This window comes from Chinchilla lanigera, unplaced genomic scaffold (assembly GCF_000276665.1).
Source record: "Chinchilla lanigera isolate Chin_1 unplaced genomic scaffold, ChiLan1.0 scaffold00004, whole genome shotgun sequence".
NCBI classification, from domain to species: domain Eukaryota; kingdom Metazoa; phylum Chordata; class Mammalia; order Rodentia; family Chinchillidae; genus Chinchilla; species Chinchilla lanigera.
In genome coordinates, this window is record NW_004955405.1 from 33631840 (window position 1) to 33652391 (window position 20552).

At 36.5% G+C, this 20552-nt stretch overlaps 1 long non-coding RNA gene across 2 annotated transcripts in view; it reads left to right on the forward strand.

The window, feature by feature from the left end:
- Positions 1–20552, forward strand: part of LOC102014006 — a 66217-nt gene that overhangs the window by 29148 nt on the left and 16517 nt on the right. For both annotated transcript variants that reach the window (XR_259427.2, XR_001236072.1), the window contains exon 3: positions 3135–3336. This is a non-coding gene — a long non-coding RNA (uncharacterized LOC102014006). The remainder of the gene's footprint in view (positions 1–3134; positions 3337–20552) is intronic.

Sequence of the window (20552 nt, forward strand, 5' to 3'; positions counted from 1 at the left end):
TGTGGCACTCCCCTGCCCTGGAGAAAAGGTAGTTTGAGATGGCTCTGCCCTGAGAAATCGGCAAGTGCTCACATTGGAAATTCAGAGTAAGAGCGCTAAGAAAAGGGATAGCACTCAGGTGTCTCAAGGTGGTGCCAATTTCTGGAGGTCAGTGTCTCCTATTTTCATCTCTGTCTTTCTGGCCTTGCAATGCTGCATCTTTTCAGGCAGGAAAGCAGCTATAGAGAAGCTCACTGTGGGAGCTTCTGTAAGATCAGTTGATTTTATAAAACTATAAAATCTTGTCGGACTGAGGTAGAAGGATTGCAAATTCAAGCTTAGCCTGGACAGTTTAGCAACTTAACCTGACCCTGTCTCGAAATCAAGAGTAAAAAACACAAAAAAGGATGGAGAGGCAGATCTGTGTAAAGGCCCTGGGTTCATCTGTAGTCCAAAAAAAAGTCTTATAGGTCTCATGTAAATTATAATTTGTAACTGAAGCCTTACATATTGGTTGGTTACTATTATTGCTAGCATCATTCTATAAATAAGTTTTATAATCTAGACTGTCTTTGTGTGCCCATTTTTTGGGGTCTAAAACACTGAATTTTCCTTGTTTCAGAATATTTCATTTAACTCAGTGAATTTTGATAGGGCTTCATAGAAAAATAAAGATGTCAAAAGTATATGGTGATTATAAAAATAGTAGCTAAACTATACTGCAGGTGTTTACTGCAATTCAGATATGTGCTATGGTTTTATGTGCACTGTCCTAACTCCTATCAGATAGCATTATTTTCCTCCATTTGATGGAGTCTTTTATTCAACTGGTGGAGATTAACAATTATAATGGTGTTAAAATTTTGAAATAGAGGGAAATGCTTTCTAATTCTACCTAACATAACCAACCCTTTATGTTCTCAAGTTCCATATCCATGAATTCAACCAATCACAAATTGAAAATATGCAGGAAAAAAAATATAACTGGAATGAACATGGCCAGACAGTGTTCTTATTATTCCCTTGATAATACAGTATAACAAACTACTTACAGAGTGTTTAGATGGTATTATCAATTGTAGGTATTCTACATATGATTTAAAGCATATAGGAGGATCTATGCACCTCATATGCAAATACTACATCGTTTAATACAAGGACATAAACATCCTTAGAATTTAGAATCCTTCCCTTTTTATTTATTTATTTTTTTTCCTCCGGTACCGGGAACCGAACTCACGACCTTGCGCTTGCCAGGCAGGCGCTTTGCCGCTGAGCTAAATCCCCAGCCCCAATCCTTCCCTTTTTAAAGGGGGTCTTAGAATCAAGCCTCATGAAGGCTGGGGATGGCTGTTTTTCCAATTCTGGCATTGCTCCTTCCAGACTTTGTTCAAATGTGCTCAGTAATCAATATATGAGCAATTTCATAGTCTGCTTTTTAAAATTTAAAATAGCAAGATGAAGTTGGCTTTCTTGGTCTTCCCCATTATCATATAATGACTGCCTAGAAGTAGTCACTAAAGTTTAAGTATTAATTTCTTTCTGTGGGGACATTATTTCCATTTTCTCTTATGCATTCTACTGGAATGAACATATGTAGCATATTTTATTCTCCTTGCATTTTAGGGGAGAAAGTGTCTTTCCAGATCAGAGTGAGGGTCTTTGTGACTCATTCTAACTACTGGAGTTAGGGCCATTTTGTTTTGTTTTGTTTTTCCCTTACCGGGAATCAAACTCACGACCTTGCGCTTGCCAGACAAGTGCTGTGCCACTGAGCTAAATCCCCAGCCCCAGTTAGGGCCATTTTGAGAAAAGGGCATTATTGAAACATTTATTTGGGGTTCTTAAGAGAAATGTCCACTTTAACTCTTTTAAGCAATGATGTCTAAGTATTTTAAAGACACGATTTTGAGTAAATACATGGATAATCAATATATAGTAGCCAATATAAGGCCAAGAGTGAATATTTGCATTATTTAGTTTTAAAAGTAGGTAGATTGGGCCCTGCAGAGGGTGGTGTGTGCAATACACATAAGTGTTTGTTTATCGCCATGTATTTCCTGAGTTTGACTACGTACTGGTGCCCCTGGCAGTTACCAAAGCTACAGTAGCAAATGTGATCGAAACAGCTCATTTCCAAACAGTGCCTTACCTAAAGTCATAATCAAAGATTTCTTTTTTTAATCCTCAACACGGTCCCACAAAACACTCACATTCCCTGACAGTTCAACTTCTTTTTGTTCTTTTGCTTTTATGGAGCTTATTTTTTTAATCATAACAATAGGTGAAAGAGAAAGAATTTCTTACTCTCAGAAATATATTAAATCAATATTAATGTAAATTTATTATTTCTATGAATTCCTGAAACTATATTTTTCCCCTCCCATCCAATTATAGTAGGATTTCTGAAACGTGCTTTCCTTTCCGGAATGAAAGAATCATCTTAACCTCACTGTGTATGCTTAGTTTATATCTAAAAAAGCTGGTGTACTTATCTTCCCAGGTATTTAGGCTAAATAAACAAGCATAAGGATATCTTGCAGAAATACTGTCATGTGGAAAAAGATGGGCAGAGATAACTTTATAAGATCAGCATGGGTTTGGCTTAAGACTACCTGGTCACAAAGTCAGATTTGCAGTTAATGGTTTGCTCATAGACATTAAGGCAGCACAGAGATGGAAAAGGAAACAAGGACATTTGAAAAAGAATCTCTCAGAGATTTTTTTTGAATGCTTAAATTTCTAATATCCTATAGCCTTAACATTGGGGTTAGGGTCCTCCCTATTGCAAATTTTCCCATGCCCCCCTATCTAAATACAAACCCCTAAAAAGCACATGTGTGAGATCTGGATGTATTTTTGGTCCCAAATCAATCTTGTCACTCCTCAGAAAGCAATGCAAGATAATAAGTAGTATTCACCTGATTGCTTTCCTGCTCTGAGACAGCTAGTGACGTGTGTCTTCCTGATAACCAGGACTTTCAGATCTGAGGCAGGGATAAAGGGAAGCCAGAGCTCACAGAATCTAAATTTGACAGTCGGTGGCTGAGGAGAGGGTCAGAAGGGATAGAATCTGTGACACAAATGAGAAAGAAACAAAATTTATCGGCTCCGGTTACAATGGTTAGATATCTCTTTTTCTGGCTTCCTTACAGTGGGTGACGGATCATACTTGCCAGCCGGCTAATATCATAATTAGCGAAGTTGCTACTATGTCTGCAAAGTTTAATCGAAAAATTTATCAGTAATATGATGACATCGTCACAGAGATCACAAGGGACACAGAGTCGACTTTTGCTCAAGATGGAATGAAACTGTGTGGACAAGATGAGAAATTCCGAACCTGCTCGGCCAAAGGTAGGTTCTCTTATAATTTCCTATGCTGTTTTTCTTAATCAAGATTTCTGTTTGGTGGTCGGTAGGTTCTTTTTTACTTTTATGACTGAAATGATTCATATACAGACCTATATGATTTTTGAGCATTTACAGTATATTCTCTGGAAGCTTTGGGATTTTTATTTCCAAAATCCGAAAACTCATATATGACGAAGTAGCTTTTTGGTACTGAGAATGGAATGTAAAACATTGTTTTGCCTGTTTTGATGGCTAGCTCACCTCTATCAGTTTTCAGGAGAACTATTTGGTAGCAAATATCAATTGAACATTTATATTGTGTAGCACTGAATTTATTTGGCTCAACAGTGTAAAAGCCGTTATTTTGTTTTACTCTTGTGTCAATCCAGTAATAAGAGAAAGAAAAAGAAAAGTAAAGGCAGTTTTAGAATATACAGAGGTTCTGTTTTGGGTTTAAGAAGTAATCGAAGTAAGAAGTAGGGGTCTGAGGTCTTGATTTAAATCACAAACCTCACACAAATTAATTGGAGCTTTTAAAAAATTTTAGTGAAAACTTCTGCGCTGTTCTCCACTGCCAGTCTGCCCATTGAATGCTATAGCTATGTTTTCTTTTTCCTATGATTTGCTTTGCTTGTTTCAACAGTCAAGCTCTGGGGTGTTTCTCAAATCGCAATCCTCCCATGTTGCTAATTAGTGCGTGTGAATATTGATGAAGGGAGGCTGATGTCTCTGGGTACATGACGGGGCACTTCCTCTGAGTAAAAGAAAGGGACAAAAAGGTCTCAAAATGTGCGCAGAAGTCAAGTTTGGGCTATTTATGCTGTGTCGCACCTCAGCGAGAGCAGCATTATACTCAATTTGCAATATAATCAGAGACAAACATTACGGCTCTACTTTCCCTCTGTGGTCATCCAGGCCACTACATCAGGGCAAAGAGCCACAATTTGCCTTTTGCTCATTCCTATTGTCTTTTGTGTGAATAGCAGTTTTTAAACCTTGTAGAAAAACATTCCCCAACGAATTAATACACAGCATGTGTATTTTAAGTAAGTCCATTTAAATTTTCTCCTAGTTTTATTCTCAACTACAGGAAGCTTCACAATCTCAGTATATTGATTTTTAAATTTTGGCATTAAGATTTCACATTCTCAGATAAAAATAATGAATTGCGTTATGGAATTATGAATTTGAAAGCCTTTAAGTGCCCAAACAATTTAAAGCATCTTTTCAAAATTTGGGTTAAAATTTGACGTAACACTTTTTTACTGTGACTAAAATGTAATGACGCTGATTGTCAAAGCTGAAAGTAGAGGTTTTGATTATTATTTTATTATATTCTGGACATCCTTTCCACAGAATGTTACTTATCTAATGGAAACTTTTTGAATTCTTTAACTTTCATTCCCCGTTCACCCAGTATCTGGTACATAACAGGTACTCAGTGCATAGTCAGCAAGAGAAAAAATTAATAAGTGTGCGTACTGCTGCTGTTACTCAATTACAGTTAACATTTACTTCTTCCAAATCAATAACTTCTGCACACAGTAAATATTGTGAATACAAACAGGTAGATGAATGGCATAATCACAGAAAATACAGAGGATTAGTTAAAATATATACTGTTGTTTTAACTTTAACCTCCATAATAATTTGTGTAACTGAGACTTGGTAGCCTAAGAACTCTGTTGGGGTATCAAAAGTCTTTGAGGATTAGAAGGGGCCGGGAAGGTTGTTCACAGCTGATCCCACCCCCTTTAAAATGGGATTATCTCCTCAGAAATGTAGAAATGAACTCTTGTCAGAATTTCAAAGGAATTATATTTTGGTAAAATGTGCTAATGTAAAGAGTGAGAAGATTAGTGATGCATAATGAATGAAATGCATTCTTTTACATGGAAATAGGAAAAGAATAAATGTCCTGCAGGTGACTGGGGCTGTAACAATTTTATTTAAGATTAAAGTCTGATTGACCCTTGTTAGAATGATTAACCTTTCTGAAATTAGAGGCTATATCTGAATTAGTGAGTCCAATTTAAATGCAAACATTGAGTAGGTCCTGTGTCATTAAAATAATAATTTTTAAAAACTCTCTTATTTTAATTTTCATTTTTGTGCATCTGGATGATGTGCTATTTTGGAAGTACTGTAGCTTTGGCAGGAGTGTCTTAGTGGCAGAGAATCAAGCAATAATGTGTACGTAACTGAGAACCTGCGGGGAAAATGTCCCAGGTACCACTTCCCCCCAAACACCAAAACCACCACCCCAACGAAAGTAAGAAATATGAAGCACAGCTGAAACTGCATGTTCTCTATAGCAAACCAATCTAGGTTAGGAAAAAATAGCAGGAACACTTCTAACCAAACGACAGCCACCTAAACTGCATAGCACCCCCATGTGAAATCTGTATAGTGGCTCCTGAAAATGTGTGCTTTTGGGGTCAGTTGCACCCAAAGCAGCTCTTGAAAGTTACTTTGGATATCTGGAATTTTGTTTCCCCGTGGTCTCTGACAGTCTCGGGATACAATCAGAATTTTCACTAAGTTTAAAAACATTATAAGAGAAGCAAAGTCTAATTGTTTGCAATGTTATATAATGGTTTGTCTTTGTTTTCACTTCTTAGACTTTCTTCGAGATGTAGTGAAGTCCTCAAAAACTGTTTCCATTTTTCATATCGCATTAATTTTCCTATTACCAAGCCAGTGAATTTTTTTTTTTTTTTTAGTTTTAGGTCCCACCACACAATGAATACGTCTCTCTTTTATGTGTCTGTGAACTATTAAAATGGTAATAAAAGTTCTCTTCATTCCATAGGTAATTTATTTCTCTCTCTTTTCATCAAAGAATTCACTCTGAATATGTCAAGGTAGAAAAGTCCCAGGCATTATAGTGTAAAAATTAAGAAGCCTGAGGTGCTGTAGTTTATTTCTGCACAAGCTTTTCATGTATGCTTTCAACATCCTTCTGAAAGATGAGATTCTACTGTAGGCCTGTGAAAAAAGTCAAAGATGAAATACTTGTGGAAGAGAAACAGATTATTCAGTTCACAAAGTGACTCTGTAATCCCCCAGAGAGCTGGATAATACCTTGAAGCATAGATTAATAATATGTTTAACTAAGATCTGTTTGCTGTAAGGATCATTTCCTAATTCTTAATTGTGGGCCAAGCATTCATCATAAACTATAAACAAATATGCTATTCTGTTTCTTGTCTGATAAAGTGCAGGCGATCAGCTTTAGCTTTGGTATAATGAATTGTCAATCTTTTAAAAACCCAATTGTTCCACGATAATACTTGTCTTCTTATGAAAGATAATTTTTGCTAAAGAATAAACACAACAACTATATTAATTCCTAAAATATGTACTCTTAATTCTTCAGATATAATTAAAAATCTTCTTTAGAATAATTTTACTTGACTTCTTACAAGAACTAGTGAAAATGACTTTCCGTATTCACATTTGCTGCAAATACAGTAATATTCTTTAAACATAAAAAGCTTATATGCCAAAATACTGATAATATTTTCCTCTCTATTGCTATTAATTATCAGCTTTTTTCATAAAAGTAGATCATGGCTTGGGAAGGTAAGATTCATATTGTCTTAGAGAAGAAAAAAGGTGTTAGTGAAAAAGCAAAGCAAAATGATTATATTTTGTTAAGCCCCAAATCCAGTCATTTGTTTTGCTGCAGTGTGCTGTAAAGACATTTTTATTTCTTTATGTTGTCTTTATTTTCTGGCATTTGGTTCCTCTCTAATTTACCCAGCCCTAGACCTGGCATTTTCTCTCATAGTTGTGAAATAATATTAATAAGCCAAGATTAATTCCTTTGATATATTCATAAACCAATATTTCAACTGAAGTCCTTCTGTCTAAAAAGTCAGCAGTTTAAAAAAATAACCAAAATGTTGTTGTATTCATTGTTTTATCCATTGCATATTATGAGTCATCAACTTAATTTAATTTCACAAACATTGAGAGCAGTCTTACCATGAGCAATTTTATTTTTCTGGACAAAAGAGAATGAGACATGCCAGACATAAGATTTTCATTTGTTTTCATAGTAAAAAAAGTAGTCACCTATGAATGTTTTAAGATGTTATTTTCTAAGAGATCATTCTAGAATAGAGTTATTTGTTTGACATTAATCAAGTGAAGTATTTCTTCTAGTTTATTTGATAAAGTCATAGAAATACTCCAGAAATAATGAATACCCCAATGTTAACTTTCCAGCTTAAATGGGAAGATTAGTTTCCTAGTACTAGTTTTCAGGTGAGTTGGAATGTAATGACCAAATGTAGGATAGTGGTGTGTGGCCTATTTGATCTACTCTGTGTGATGTGTAATTAAAATTATTATGCCAGTTGTACACACGAGATTGGCCCTGTATTATCTCTGCTGAATTGGTTTCAGGATTCCTGTGGATGCTCAAGTCCCTTCTATAAAATGACATGGTATTTACGTGGTATTTACCTACTCACATCCTTTCAATACTGTCAATAATCTCCAGACCACTCAGAAAATTTAAATGTTGTGCAGATAGTTTTGTGCTATATCATTTAAGGAATAATGACAGGAAAAAGGTAATTTGTGGTCAGTAGAGATACGAATTGTAAAAAATATTTTCCATCCCTGTCTGGCTGAACCCACATGCGAGAGACTACAGATATAGAGGACTGACTGTACTTTGCAATTTGGAGAACAGTTTTAAAATCTAAGGTGTGTTCACCTTCAGCAACTCTGGAGTCGTCACTGACCCACATTCTGTGCCACTGTGTCATTATTGAGCCCTGCTTATGCCCCAAGTACCCTCCCACACCCACTGAGGGGGGTCTGTGAGCCATGCTTTATGGACCAGGAGCCCAAACTGAGTGGTCATGAGATTTTCTTTTTTGGTTTTTCTCCGGTACCGGGAACCGAACTCACGACCTTGCGCTTGCCAGGCAGGCGCTTTTGCCGCTGAGCTAAATCCCCAGCCCTGGTCATGAGATTTTCTTGAAGCTGGAGAGCAGAACCTGGGAGTCAGTGGCCTGGCCTGGCTTGGAAATTGGTGACATCCCAAGCCCTTCCTTCAGCAAAGCTGTTCTTACGATGTCTGTAGCATTTGCCCTTGCTAAAACTTGGTGAGAATGAGACCGAGACTCCTAGAAAAGGACTTTACGCCCTTTCCCTAGACAAACAAATGTACTGAAACCCAGGAAATATAGTGCAAGAATCAGTCACCTCCTCGTTTACTGTGGAGAAAGGAAAAACAGTGGCTCAGCATGCTGTGGATTGTGGCATCCCGACACTGAGGTGTCTATCTGGTGGGCTCCCATCTTGAGCTCATTTTGTGGAGACCAGACAGTCTCCTCCTCCAATTTCAGTCCTTACATTTACTGAAAAGCAGTCATGGAGTTCATTGAAAAATTCTTATAAATCTTTCTGCTTCCTCCTTTTTCAGTTAAAATTCTTATGTCTTTCTGTTTCACAGAACCTTGAAGTCACAAGTGTCATTGTCCTACCCTAAGCAATTTCATCAGTGTGAACAGTCTGACAGCCCCCAAGCTACCTCCACATTTTATAATTTCTGATCTTGAACCTGGGTATAGGAGCAGTGTCTATTTGGTTTGTGCGCCACAGGGACTTGTCCAGTTGTTTATGCCAAATGCATTTAAAAGATATGTGGAAGTAAACTTTCTGATAAATATTAGAAGAGAAATAGAAGTTGTGTAGGATCACTACAGTGCAAGAAAAAGATACTGTGCTACTTGGCAAAGTAATTTTTGTTCTTGTTTCTTGACTTATGAGAACAAAAGAACGATGTTGAGGTTAGCGAACAGTAAACCTCAGCTGTATGAGCTCCAAGGAATCCAAAGTTTGAAATTGACAAGTACATTTCCACCTGGTGACTCTGTCTACTTTTGAAACTTGACTCTGTTGGTTTGGAAAGTCTCTGAAGTTCATACAGAGAATTGTGATTGGTCTAAATCCACCTTGGTATCTACTCATAGGGCTTTTAAAAGGTTTCTAATATCTGGTAGGCACGGAGAACATGATTGTTAAATTGGATTGGAAGTAGCTCTGACGATTAAAATAAAGGTAAAAACACTGAATCCAATACTTCATTATAAAGGCCAGGTGTTTACATTAATAAGTTAGCCTTAGCATCAATGTCTGGGGAGGAAAAGAAGTTGAGATAGACAGATAAATAAATAGATGGATAGATAGATAGATGGATAGATAGATAGATAGATAGATAGATAGATCCTAGCTTGTTCCTGCATCTACTTCAGAATACTTTTTAAAAATGGTCCCATTTTCTCCTCTATTTTAGTTATTATATCCCTGAGTATCCCTAAACCCAGAACTTACTAGTCACTAGTTAGCCACTTATTACTTAGTGACAGATAAACTCATTTTTTTTACCCCAAACTAATTAGAATATCGGATCAAAATGATCAGTTTAGTTGGTGTTTGTAAGGAGAGAGAAAAAATAATCTACAATATTCATTTCAAAACCAAATGAAAAAGCAACTCAGGGGCATTGTGTGGAATCTAGAAAGCTGAAGAATATTGGCAGGAAGATACAAAAATACTATTGTGATTCTAATTACAGGAGAAAGTGCTTTATAGCAAAATAAAATAAAGTGGATAATAGAAGCAGAGAGACTGAACGAATCTTCCCTTAAAAGACACTAGGCGAGAGAGAAGAACAAGTTTGACCAACATCCCTTCTAATTATATAAATACTTGAGCTTTCATTAACCATTTGAGTCTTACTTGATGATGATTAAACCCTTCGTCAGATGTGAATCAGCTTCACTATATGGAAACACTGAAGAAAACATTTATGAAAAATATGATCCAATTTCTGAAAATACAGGCCAATTAGAGATAGAGACTTAATTTAGGAATTTTATTCCATCTGCATGATGTAGATATTAACGATGATTTCTCTCCCCTTCTTCTTTGTCTTCATAAGCAAAATGAGATTTTTTTTTTTACTTATTGACATATTACTGAAGAATCTCGTTTTTTTCCAAAATTACACATTTTTTGCATCAATGTGCCTAATTACCTGAATTCAGTTTTGATTAGCAGTGTTAATTGATGCAGCTGTGGATGGTATCTGTTTACCTAAATTACCATGTGCAAACAGCAATATGTCTGGAAGTGAACATGCTAAACTGAAAATACTAATTAGCTAAGACAGATTGTTATTCAAGGCACACTGTGGAGCTTTCTAATGAAAGCCTGGATGTGTCAGGGTTTTATGATATTCAGACAGAAATGTCTATATTACATATGATTTCTAAATTTAATTCATAAGAACAGATGGGGTGTCAGCCAGTATTCTGCCTTATTCTGTTATTAATGTGAATATTTTACTCAACTGGAGTTATATTCATATGTTTTCACAAGAAACTCATTGTGTGCTTTGACAATGTGCCAAACATGTACACAGAGACTCATCTATTCCTTGTCCCATACATTCATAGATCATATTCTGCTGGTGTCCCAAAGATGTAGATGAATTACCTTGCTAGTGTAATCTCATCAGCTGGTTAATTTAGTCTTACACAGAAAAGTTAGTTTTAAAGACAACTTACACTTAGTAGAATTTCATCTTGGCATTTTTGCATCTCAGATACATAACCGTCATGAAGATTTGATTATAGGATTCTAACAGTCATTAAGCACCTTGTAGGACTGAAAGGTAAGCACTCAGCCCCTTTAGATTGTCTTAAATCTTTAATCATTTTTAAATGGATAACAAGGCAGTGCTTATTTTCAAGTGCCTGGTTTGAAATGTTACAGCCTTTTTTGTGTGTGTCCTTGTTTACCATTACCTTTGTCCTAAAACATGACCTGCTTTGCTTAAGGTTTCTCTCCACAGAAAGCATTAATCTTTTTCCATCTGCCATGTCACTCAGCACTCATTAATGGCACTGTAACTTAAACATATCTGAAGATTATGGTACAAATCCTGCACATCATATAGTGAAGAAATAACGGACCAGTTTTCTTTTCCCAAGAGGCCAAATAACTGTGCTTAATGCATAATAAGTCTCCTCTTCCCAAAGGCTGTGAAGATAAGGCCTCTTGATTCAACCTGAAGGGCTTACAATCCCCTACTAGATATTTTAAGATGCCATGAGCAAAATGGGGATAATTTTCCCGATGCAAATTTGAACATAATTATAGTTTGGCATATTTAATTTAGCTTTAAGTGAGAATTATAATTACCCAAAATTGAATTATTTCAATTATGCTAATTTCTGTTCCCAAAGTTGGGTTTTAAGATAGGTTGCAATCTAACAAAATTACAATGTCACCTAATAGTAAAGATGAGGAATTTGAGCCAATAATTCTGTTATAGTTATATATTTTTTAATGAAAATATTAAAGTACTATTATCTGACCCAGGAAAATGTGGAGTTCTTGAAATAGATTCAGTCAAGTGTAGCAGGGAAGGAAGGAAGGAAGGAAGAAAGAGAGAGAGAGAGAGAGAGAAAGAAAGAAAGAAAGAAAGAAAGAAAGAAAGAAAGAAAGAAAGAAAGAAAGGGAAAAGAAAGAGAAAAGGAAGGAAGGAAGAGATTTGAGCTACTTGTTCTGTTTTTTGTATCAATATCAAAGTTACTATTTGCTAACTAATCAATGAAGCTGGTCAAAGTATATTTTTAAATGAAATTCATGTGTGTCATAGTTATGATTATTTAGTAGTATACTTTCAGGAAGAAAAGCTGTAAAAGTCACATTCAGAATTGTGTTGCTTTTGATTATCATTTTAATATCACTCCTTCCAAAAGTGCTTCATATGAATTCCTATATTCTTTGAGGAGAAAACTTGGAAAGTTTTATTTGTCAGTGGCTATAGGCAACTTATGGAATGTTCTGTGGGTATCCAAGAAATTCAGTACAATAAAACTGAAGTGTGTACACATGTGTGTGTAAACATACATCACCCAAGCAAAGAGTGTAATTTAGATACTACATTCTATTAGAACCATTTTTATTGTCTGAAGTGTTTATTTTCTGTACTGCTGGGTTCACTAGAGCAATTTCTCAAAAACAAAAAACAAACAACAAAGTCTGTTTTTTAGGACATAGACAAAGGAAGAAAAATCATCGCGAAAAGCACAGCTACTCATTTGTGCAAAATAATGCTTGTTACACTCTATTAGTCAATTTACCTGTTGCTGAGCCACAATACTCAACACCCACAAAAGGAGGAGCAGTTTAGTCATGATCAGCTGATTGTAATGTAGAAACAGCGTGTCAGAGGATGTGGCAAGCAAAGCTGCCTAGTTCATGATGGCAGGAAGCCAATCAGGCAGAGAGGAAGGGACTGGAGAGCAGATATAGGACCAAAGTCACACCCCCAGGAGCCAGCCAGGCACTAAGAAGTGCGCTTGACTCATTCCCTACCCAACTCCAAAGACCATCAAGTTGACACAATTAAGCCTAACCACCACAGGCTCTTGTTTTCTCATTTTGAGGTTCCCTGAATAAATTAGTGAAAGCTGTTTTGCCTTCATATATAGATGCGAATTTATTTTGTGTCAGGTTCTTTGTTGACACCTATGAGCATTTCTGCAGGGTAACTTTAAAACGGGAAAGCAGGTCAGGGATGTCAAATCAGAAATGGAACCGAAGAAGAGTTTTATCTTACATTCCAATGGATTGTCTTGAGGCAAATCCTTTAACCTCAGTGTGCAAATTAGTTAATTTTAAGAATAAATATAGCTAGCTCTTTGACTTATTAAGGATTTATCACTTGTGCCCAGGGTTCAACAGATCTGCAAATGAGGTGTAGGAATCTTTTCTTTGAACTCTAATTGACATACGGGGGCAGGCGGATCTGACTGAGCTAACGGCTGAGGGACTAAATCCTTTGAAGAAATTTTGATTTGGTTTACGTATAACTTCTAAGTATTGCTAATGTATTCTAAGATTAATTTGACTCTCACTGCTTTGGGTATTCTGGTTTCCTTTCCAAAGGACAGACTGCAGGCTCCCTGAGGGAACACAGCTTCCTTCCCGAGAATTCCAACACACAAAGTAGGGCTTCTGAAGTGCTCCTGGAGTGGATAACAGTTGCAAATGAATGAAGTGCATGGCCATTAATCCCATTTGTACCTCTTACTTACCTAAATTACAAAATGTGGTACATCACCTAATTCAGGGACCATGAACCTTCTGAGGACGTTTAAAAAGTCCTGAAGGTCCTGCTTATTTTGAGAAAGCTATCCATTTACTTCATGTTCTGGTCAAAGAAACTCTCACATTTCCCAGAGGATGAGACACATTTAAATTTGTTCCCTGGGAAATGTGATTTAAATTAGGAAGGAAAGTTTTGTAGACAGGTAGACCTAAATTCAGAATTTTGTCACCCTCATTTGTTAGCAGAGTAACTTTAGGGCGTTTTCTTAATTCATAGGCTCTAGTTTACCTATCTACAAAAGACAAATATAATATCCATTTATGGTGGTGATATGAAGGGTAAATTCCATAAGGTAGGTAAACATTTTAATCCAGCACCTAACATTGAGAAGAAGTAATGGTGATAATTACCGTACTACATAAAATACAGATCAGTGTGGGAAACCTACACAGGCTATTGAAAAGAAATTTAAAGGGTAGCACTCATTAACTTAAGCTTTTATCATTAAAACTTCCTGTCTGTACATATGTTTGTGTTGTGTGTGTTTTGAAGTGTGATTGAAAAATATGCTATTTGAGATTTAAAAATGTGTTAGTGTAAAAGATGCATTGCCATTAATCCCCCTCAAGCTACTCCCCCTCCCTTTGAACACATTTACCTCATCATTGTCCATACCACTTTCCAGAGAAATTCTAGAAGTTCTTTCTCCCTGAATGTCTCTGGTTGCACTGGTGTGGCTGCCTTGATGTCCTGCGTCAATTCAAAACATTTACTTTTCATAGTCATTTTGACTTGGGGGAAGAACCAGAAATCACCCAGTCACACAGATCTCATGAGTAAGGTGGACAAGGGTACACTGTAATGTTTTGATGGCTTGAATTTCATTGGATGGCAGTTAGAAGCAGCATTCACCATATTTTTGGATATGCCTCTTAAGGACGCCCATGAAAGAGACTTCCAGAACTGTCTCAGAATGTATTGAGAACAATGAGATAAGTGTGTTTGCAGCAAGAGGGAGTAGCTTGAGGAGAATAATGACAATGTGTCTCCTACACATTGCCAGTATTTTAAAATGTAAGCTTTCCCCATAATTCTTGATCAGCCCTTGTACATATATCGAAGAACAAAATGAAATATCTGGCTTCCTGAAAGTATATGACACATGAATGTCTGGCTGCCTTCTCTTCCAGTAATTTCTAACAGCTATCTAACATTTCATCACTCAAAAATAATTCTGTACACACCCTCTGTGATTTCACAGCAACAAGACAGACTAAGTGGCACTGCGTTCATCAGTGACTAACCTAAGGTCTCTGAGTGCAGTGAAGGACAGGGAAGAAAGAAGGCAGGAGATTATAACTTGGATTCCATTTCAGTAACATGCTGGTGGTTCTCTCCATGGAACACCGGCAGGGTGATGTCATACACAAGCAGTGCTGCATGTGAGGCTGGGACCCAGGAATGAACATCTTGGGAAACCTGGCGCATTATCCAGGTTTTGACAGGTGAATGGAGTTTCCCCTTGATATTCATTTATTAGAATATTCGGATTCATCAACATTGCTTACAATAGTTAAACATTGCCTTCTCTGCTGCTGCTACTATGACCTGTGTAGAAATTGGAACTGAGGTTTCTCTAAGGCCTCAGAAAAGACCCAGAGCTCTAAACATGGGAAAATGTGGAGGGATGTCTGAAGAAATTAGCACATGGAGCAAGATTCCGGAACAAAAAAGTCCATCTATCCTTCTTTCTTAGTAAGAGTTAGTCTCAAGAGATGGAAAATGTCTCAAAAAGGCCATCTTACCCGTTTATAAATTTTTGTGCTGGATTAAAACAATTCACTGATTAAACAAATATCGTACAAATGTCTTCTATTCATGAGGTATTATTTAGAAAGACACTGAGGGGACCTAGAAAGTACCAGGAACAGTGTCTTCAAGGATTCTAAAATACTCTCTATGATAATACATCTATTACTGCAATAACAGTATAGTTCAGTAAATTCCTCTTCTTTTAATTCTAAGTGTATTAAGAAATGCACCAATTCATTCTTGTGTATTCATTCAACATGCATTTGTTCCTTCTTATGCTGGGTAGTGGAGGATAGATGGAGGCATGGAAGCCAGATGACCTGGGTCTCTAATCTTGGTACTCCACTAAGTAGAGGTGGGGCAAATCATGTGACATTTAGCTTCTTGACGAGAAGCACGACCTGGGTTGATTATGTGGGTATTAACAATATTTTAAAGTACTTCCCACTGTGCATGGCACACAGAAGTGCTGCTATTATTATTTCATGAAAGTGAATATATTTCTAGTCAAGGATATACAAGCAGTTACAGGGTCTGAGATACACATTCGTAGAGAACCCAGAGCATTTGAACATGGTGTATAAGTACAACTACCTTGATCCAGTTTCCATGTTGTCAGAATTTAGAAGTAGGAAGGGACTTCTACAGAACAGGCAAACAATAGCAAAACTGCTTTATGTATACTGTGCTGTCCAGATCTAGCCATGCCTTTGTTCAAGATAGGCAGCCTGATGAACATTTCCCCGGAGACTACTGTTTCTCAGGGACCTAAAACATCTGCGCAATTTAAATAGGATGCGTGTCCAAGCCCCACCGCACATAGATACAATTGCTTATTCAATGTGCTTAAACAGGACAGCATCCATCTCTGGCCTTTAATTGGTGAGCTCCATGGCCCTAATTGACCCTGGGTTGTTGCCTTTTCTCATAGCATGCATGGTAGAGTCTTGGTGTATTTGGACTTGTTCAGGGTTCTTATGTCCAGAAAGTCCGAATTAGATTTTTGTCATTAGCTTGTCAAGATTGTCTTAAACCCACTTAATGAGGTCTGCCATGGAATGTCTTTTATGTTCTGTGGCCTATATGCTTGGTCTCAGCCAATCTCAGCTGTGGCTGAGGAGTTAATGAAGTTACCGCAGTGCTTGCTTGAGGTCTGCTGCTTCTGAAAACATACCTCGTATGTGTTTGGGTATTTAAATTCTGTTTTCTAGCTTTTAGGGTTTATATCCTCGTGGTGCATTCAAGTGCTATGGAAATAAGACCAGATGGATGTGACAACCAGCCATTCGGGAAATTGTGTACACATTACATTTTAGAAAACCAGTGTACATATGTCTATCTGGATGTGTTCATATGTTGGATCATTTTTTGTTACATCCAAATGGTTGCGATTTCAGTGAAGCAGTTACCTAGAGTGTCAGTGTGAGAATTCCTGCTGGGGGAAAAGCAAGGGCCTGCACCCAGCTAGGGTTGGGTGGGAGGACAGAGGAACAACTATTCCACATTTTCCCGCCTTTAGTTTTCTCCATAGCAGTCACGGCTGCACAATGTTATATTATAAATTTATTTATGATCTACAATGATGTAAGCTCTATCATGACAAGACATTGTTCTGTTGTTTAGTACTGTACTGTTTGGCACACAGTAAGCACTAGGTAAGTGATAATGAATAAATTGCTATCACAGAGATAATGAAATGGGGATAATTCTCCCTTGTGCTGAAGCCAGCATCACACAAAGATTTTGTTTCCTAAATGATGAACATATGATTGCGAATAATGATGATGTCTAACATTCATGGAATGTTTAGTGTGGATCAATCTCTCTTCTCATCACCTTACATCTAATTCTGACAATAACCATTTGATGTGGGGGTCTCGTCCTCTCTATTTTAAGAATGGGGAAATGAAAGCACAAATACTATGTCACAGAGCCGGAATTCAAACCCACCAGTCTGATCTCCATCTCAAATGGTCAAAATGTAGCCCTCCGGGTTTGAAAATAAGTCATCTCAGGAATTTATGTACCTTTCAATTAGCAAAAATGTCATCCCACAACCATGATCTATTAGTTCTGAACTATTTTTAAATAAGCTGTTCAATTCAATCCAGTAATACAAAAAATTGCTCTCATTTTACTATAAGATGTAGGAACCTGTACAGACAATCACTTTTCCTATTTTGCATTGCATTCTTCATTGACTTGCCTACCTTCTTAACCTTTAATGAGAAGGAAAAGAGGAAAAGGAAACTAGATAATCAACTCTATAAATAAACACTGGGGATTCCTGCGCTAGTTTAGTTATTGTGTTAACATGCCCAAAGTATGTTGACTCGCTTGGTGGAAAAATTGGTATTTGGGATTTTATCTTAGCTTGCTCCCTGTTACTTAAACTCATTCTGACACAAATTGCAACAGAATAATGAAATTCAGGTTAATGGAGCCTGGATACGTTGGTGGGTACAACTTTAGAGCGTCATCCAACTCAGGCTATGGCTGCGAGGAAATGAATACAGATGTCTAGACAGTTTGTACCAAAAGGAAGTGATGAGGTTGGGGGTGTGCTAAATTTCATACAAGTACATGTGTTCTTCATTGAACATGTCCACATGGTTGCAGATATTATTGTTAGGTAAATGACCTTAATACATGATAATCTTCTTGCACACCGCACTTCATAGTTTATGTTCATTGACCTTTCATCCCGTATAATATTTCACATGACAAGTTTGAGTCTCATGAAAGAAAAATGAAGAGCTGTTATCTTACCGGGGAAACTCACTGTCTCCTCCCCATTGTGCACCTGTATTCCTCAAGCCACATGCTTCCACCTCCAGGTCATTCAGCAAGTTTCCACACTTCACTTAGCATTAGTCATTGCCAGGAAGTGTCACAGATAAGCAAAATTAGGCTGAATTTCTTATGATGAATTTGGATTTATGAAGATATTTGTCACAACAATTCATGTATTTACAATCAAAAACATATATATATAACTTTTAACAGTAAAACTGTCTGCCCCTTGGTTTTGGGTTGACTGATAAAAATTAGTTGGTATACCTAATGACAGAATCCGCATGATGATGTGGGCTTTGTCCCAGGTGAGTAATGCCAAAAAAATCAAGAAGCCAAAATAGAATTATAAATCCACTAAAAACGGGTGAAATAATCTCCCGATACACAGAGTGAATACTAAGTAGAGTATAATTATTAATAGGCATTCAGAGGAAGGGCACAATTTTCAGGAAAGGGGAACAGGATTCCATCATGCCCTCTCTTCATTAGAATTATGAGTTATGTTTGTTGCTTACACATTTCCTTGAAATACTGCCTATTACACACTCAGGCAGCAGTATTATTTCCAAAGATAATTCCCCTGCTGCCTTCTCCAATCAGCCGAGATGGCCAAGTCAACTTTGTTACGTCACTTCCTTTCCTGAACTAATCAATTCCATGCAATCCAGTTCAAAAATGAAATATCTTTTATTTAAGTTCATGTAATCCTATTGATTTCTTTTATGTAATATGCATTTATATGTTGTACCATCTTGCTATTACCTAATGTGGTAGGTTATCAATTCTTGCCCCTAATAAATGAATGAGAAAATGATTTTAAAATGCTTAGCAATATTAAGAATATGGCAACAAATCTTAATAAGTAATACTTTAAATTAAGTTAATTAATTTATGCATTACCCCACATACTTGTCTTCCTTTTTTGTGGTGAGAACATTAAACTTTATGCTTCTAGAGATTTTTAAGAATATGATACATTATTAACTATGGGCACTTTATTATTCAGTAAATTTTTAGACCAGAACTGTTCCTTTCAATAAACCAATAGAAATTAGTAGTACAATTATCTTACCTATCGTGTGTGTGTGTATATATATGTATTTTTTTCCCTTCCTTCTTTCCAGTTTGTCTACTTAAAGGCCAAATAGTACTTCACTGTGGATCTGTACCACATTTTCTGTATTCGTACATCTATGGAATATGTAGACTGGTTAATTCCGTATCTTACCATCGTGAATAATGCAACTGCAAGCATAGCAGTGGCGATCTGTGTTTGACTTGCTAATTTTATTTCCTTTGGATTTACACCAAATAGTGGGAATGCTAGATCATATGGTAGATTGTAAGATCGTATGGTAGTTCTATTTTCAAATTTTTGAGGAATTTTCATACTAGTTTGTATAATGGCTCTCCTAATTTGCATTCCTACCAGAGATATACAAGTGTTCTAATTTTTCCACATCTTTACTAACATGTTATCTTTCATCTTTTTGATAATAACCACTTTGACAGATGTGAAGTGACATCTCATTGTCAGTTTAATTTGCATTTTTCTGGTAATTAAAGATGTTGAGCTTTTTCTTATATCTGTTGGCCATTTGTATGTCTTCTGTTGAAATCGCTCTTCAAAGGTCCTTTGCCTTTAATTTTTTTTCTTGCTCTTGAGTTGTTTGAGATTCTTATACATTTTGGATATTAACCACTTATCATATATATGTTTTGTTCTAATTGTCTTCTATTCCATAGCTTGGCCTTTCTCTCTGTTGGTTTATTTCTTTGCTGCGGAGATACTTTTTAGTTTGATGTGTCTCCATTTGTTCATTTTAACATTTGTTGCCTGTATTTTTGTATCATATCCAAAAAATTATTTCTCAGACCAATGTTGTGGAAGTTTTCCCCTATGTTTTCTTCCAATTGCTTTACTGTCTAGTGAGTTACTACATTTAAGTCTTTAATCAATTTTGAGTTGATTTTTCTGTATGGCGCAGAATATAGCTTGGTTTCACTCTTCTGAGTACGGCTGTCAAATTTTCCCAGCATCATTGCTTGAAAGAGACTGTTTTTTCTCCATTGTGTGTTCATGGTACCTTGTTGAAGGTCAATTGACTGTTAAGGGATGGGTTTATCTTGGGCTGTTTAGCATGTTATGTCAGTCTATGTGTATATTTTTATGTCAGTGCAGTGTTGCTCTCATTACTATAGCCTTGAAGCTGTATATTGTGATGTTTCCTGCTTTGTTCTTTCTGTTCAAGATTATTTTATTTATTGAAGTCTTTTGTGGTCCTATATGAATCTTAAGATTTTTTTATTTCTGTGAAAAATTTTATTGGAATTTTGATAGGATTGTACTGAATCTTTAAATCACTTTGGACAGTTTGGTATTTTAACATCAATTGTTCCAATCTATGAACATGTGATATATTTCCACTTAGTTGTGCTTTCTTCAGTTTCTCTCATCAGTGTT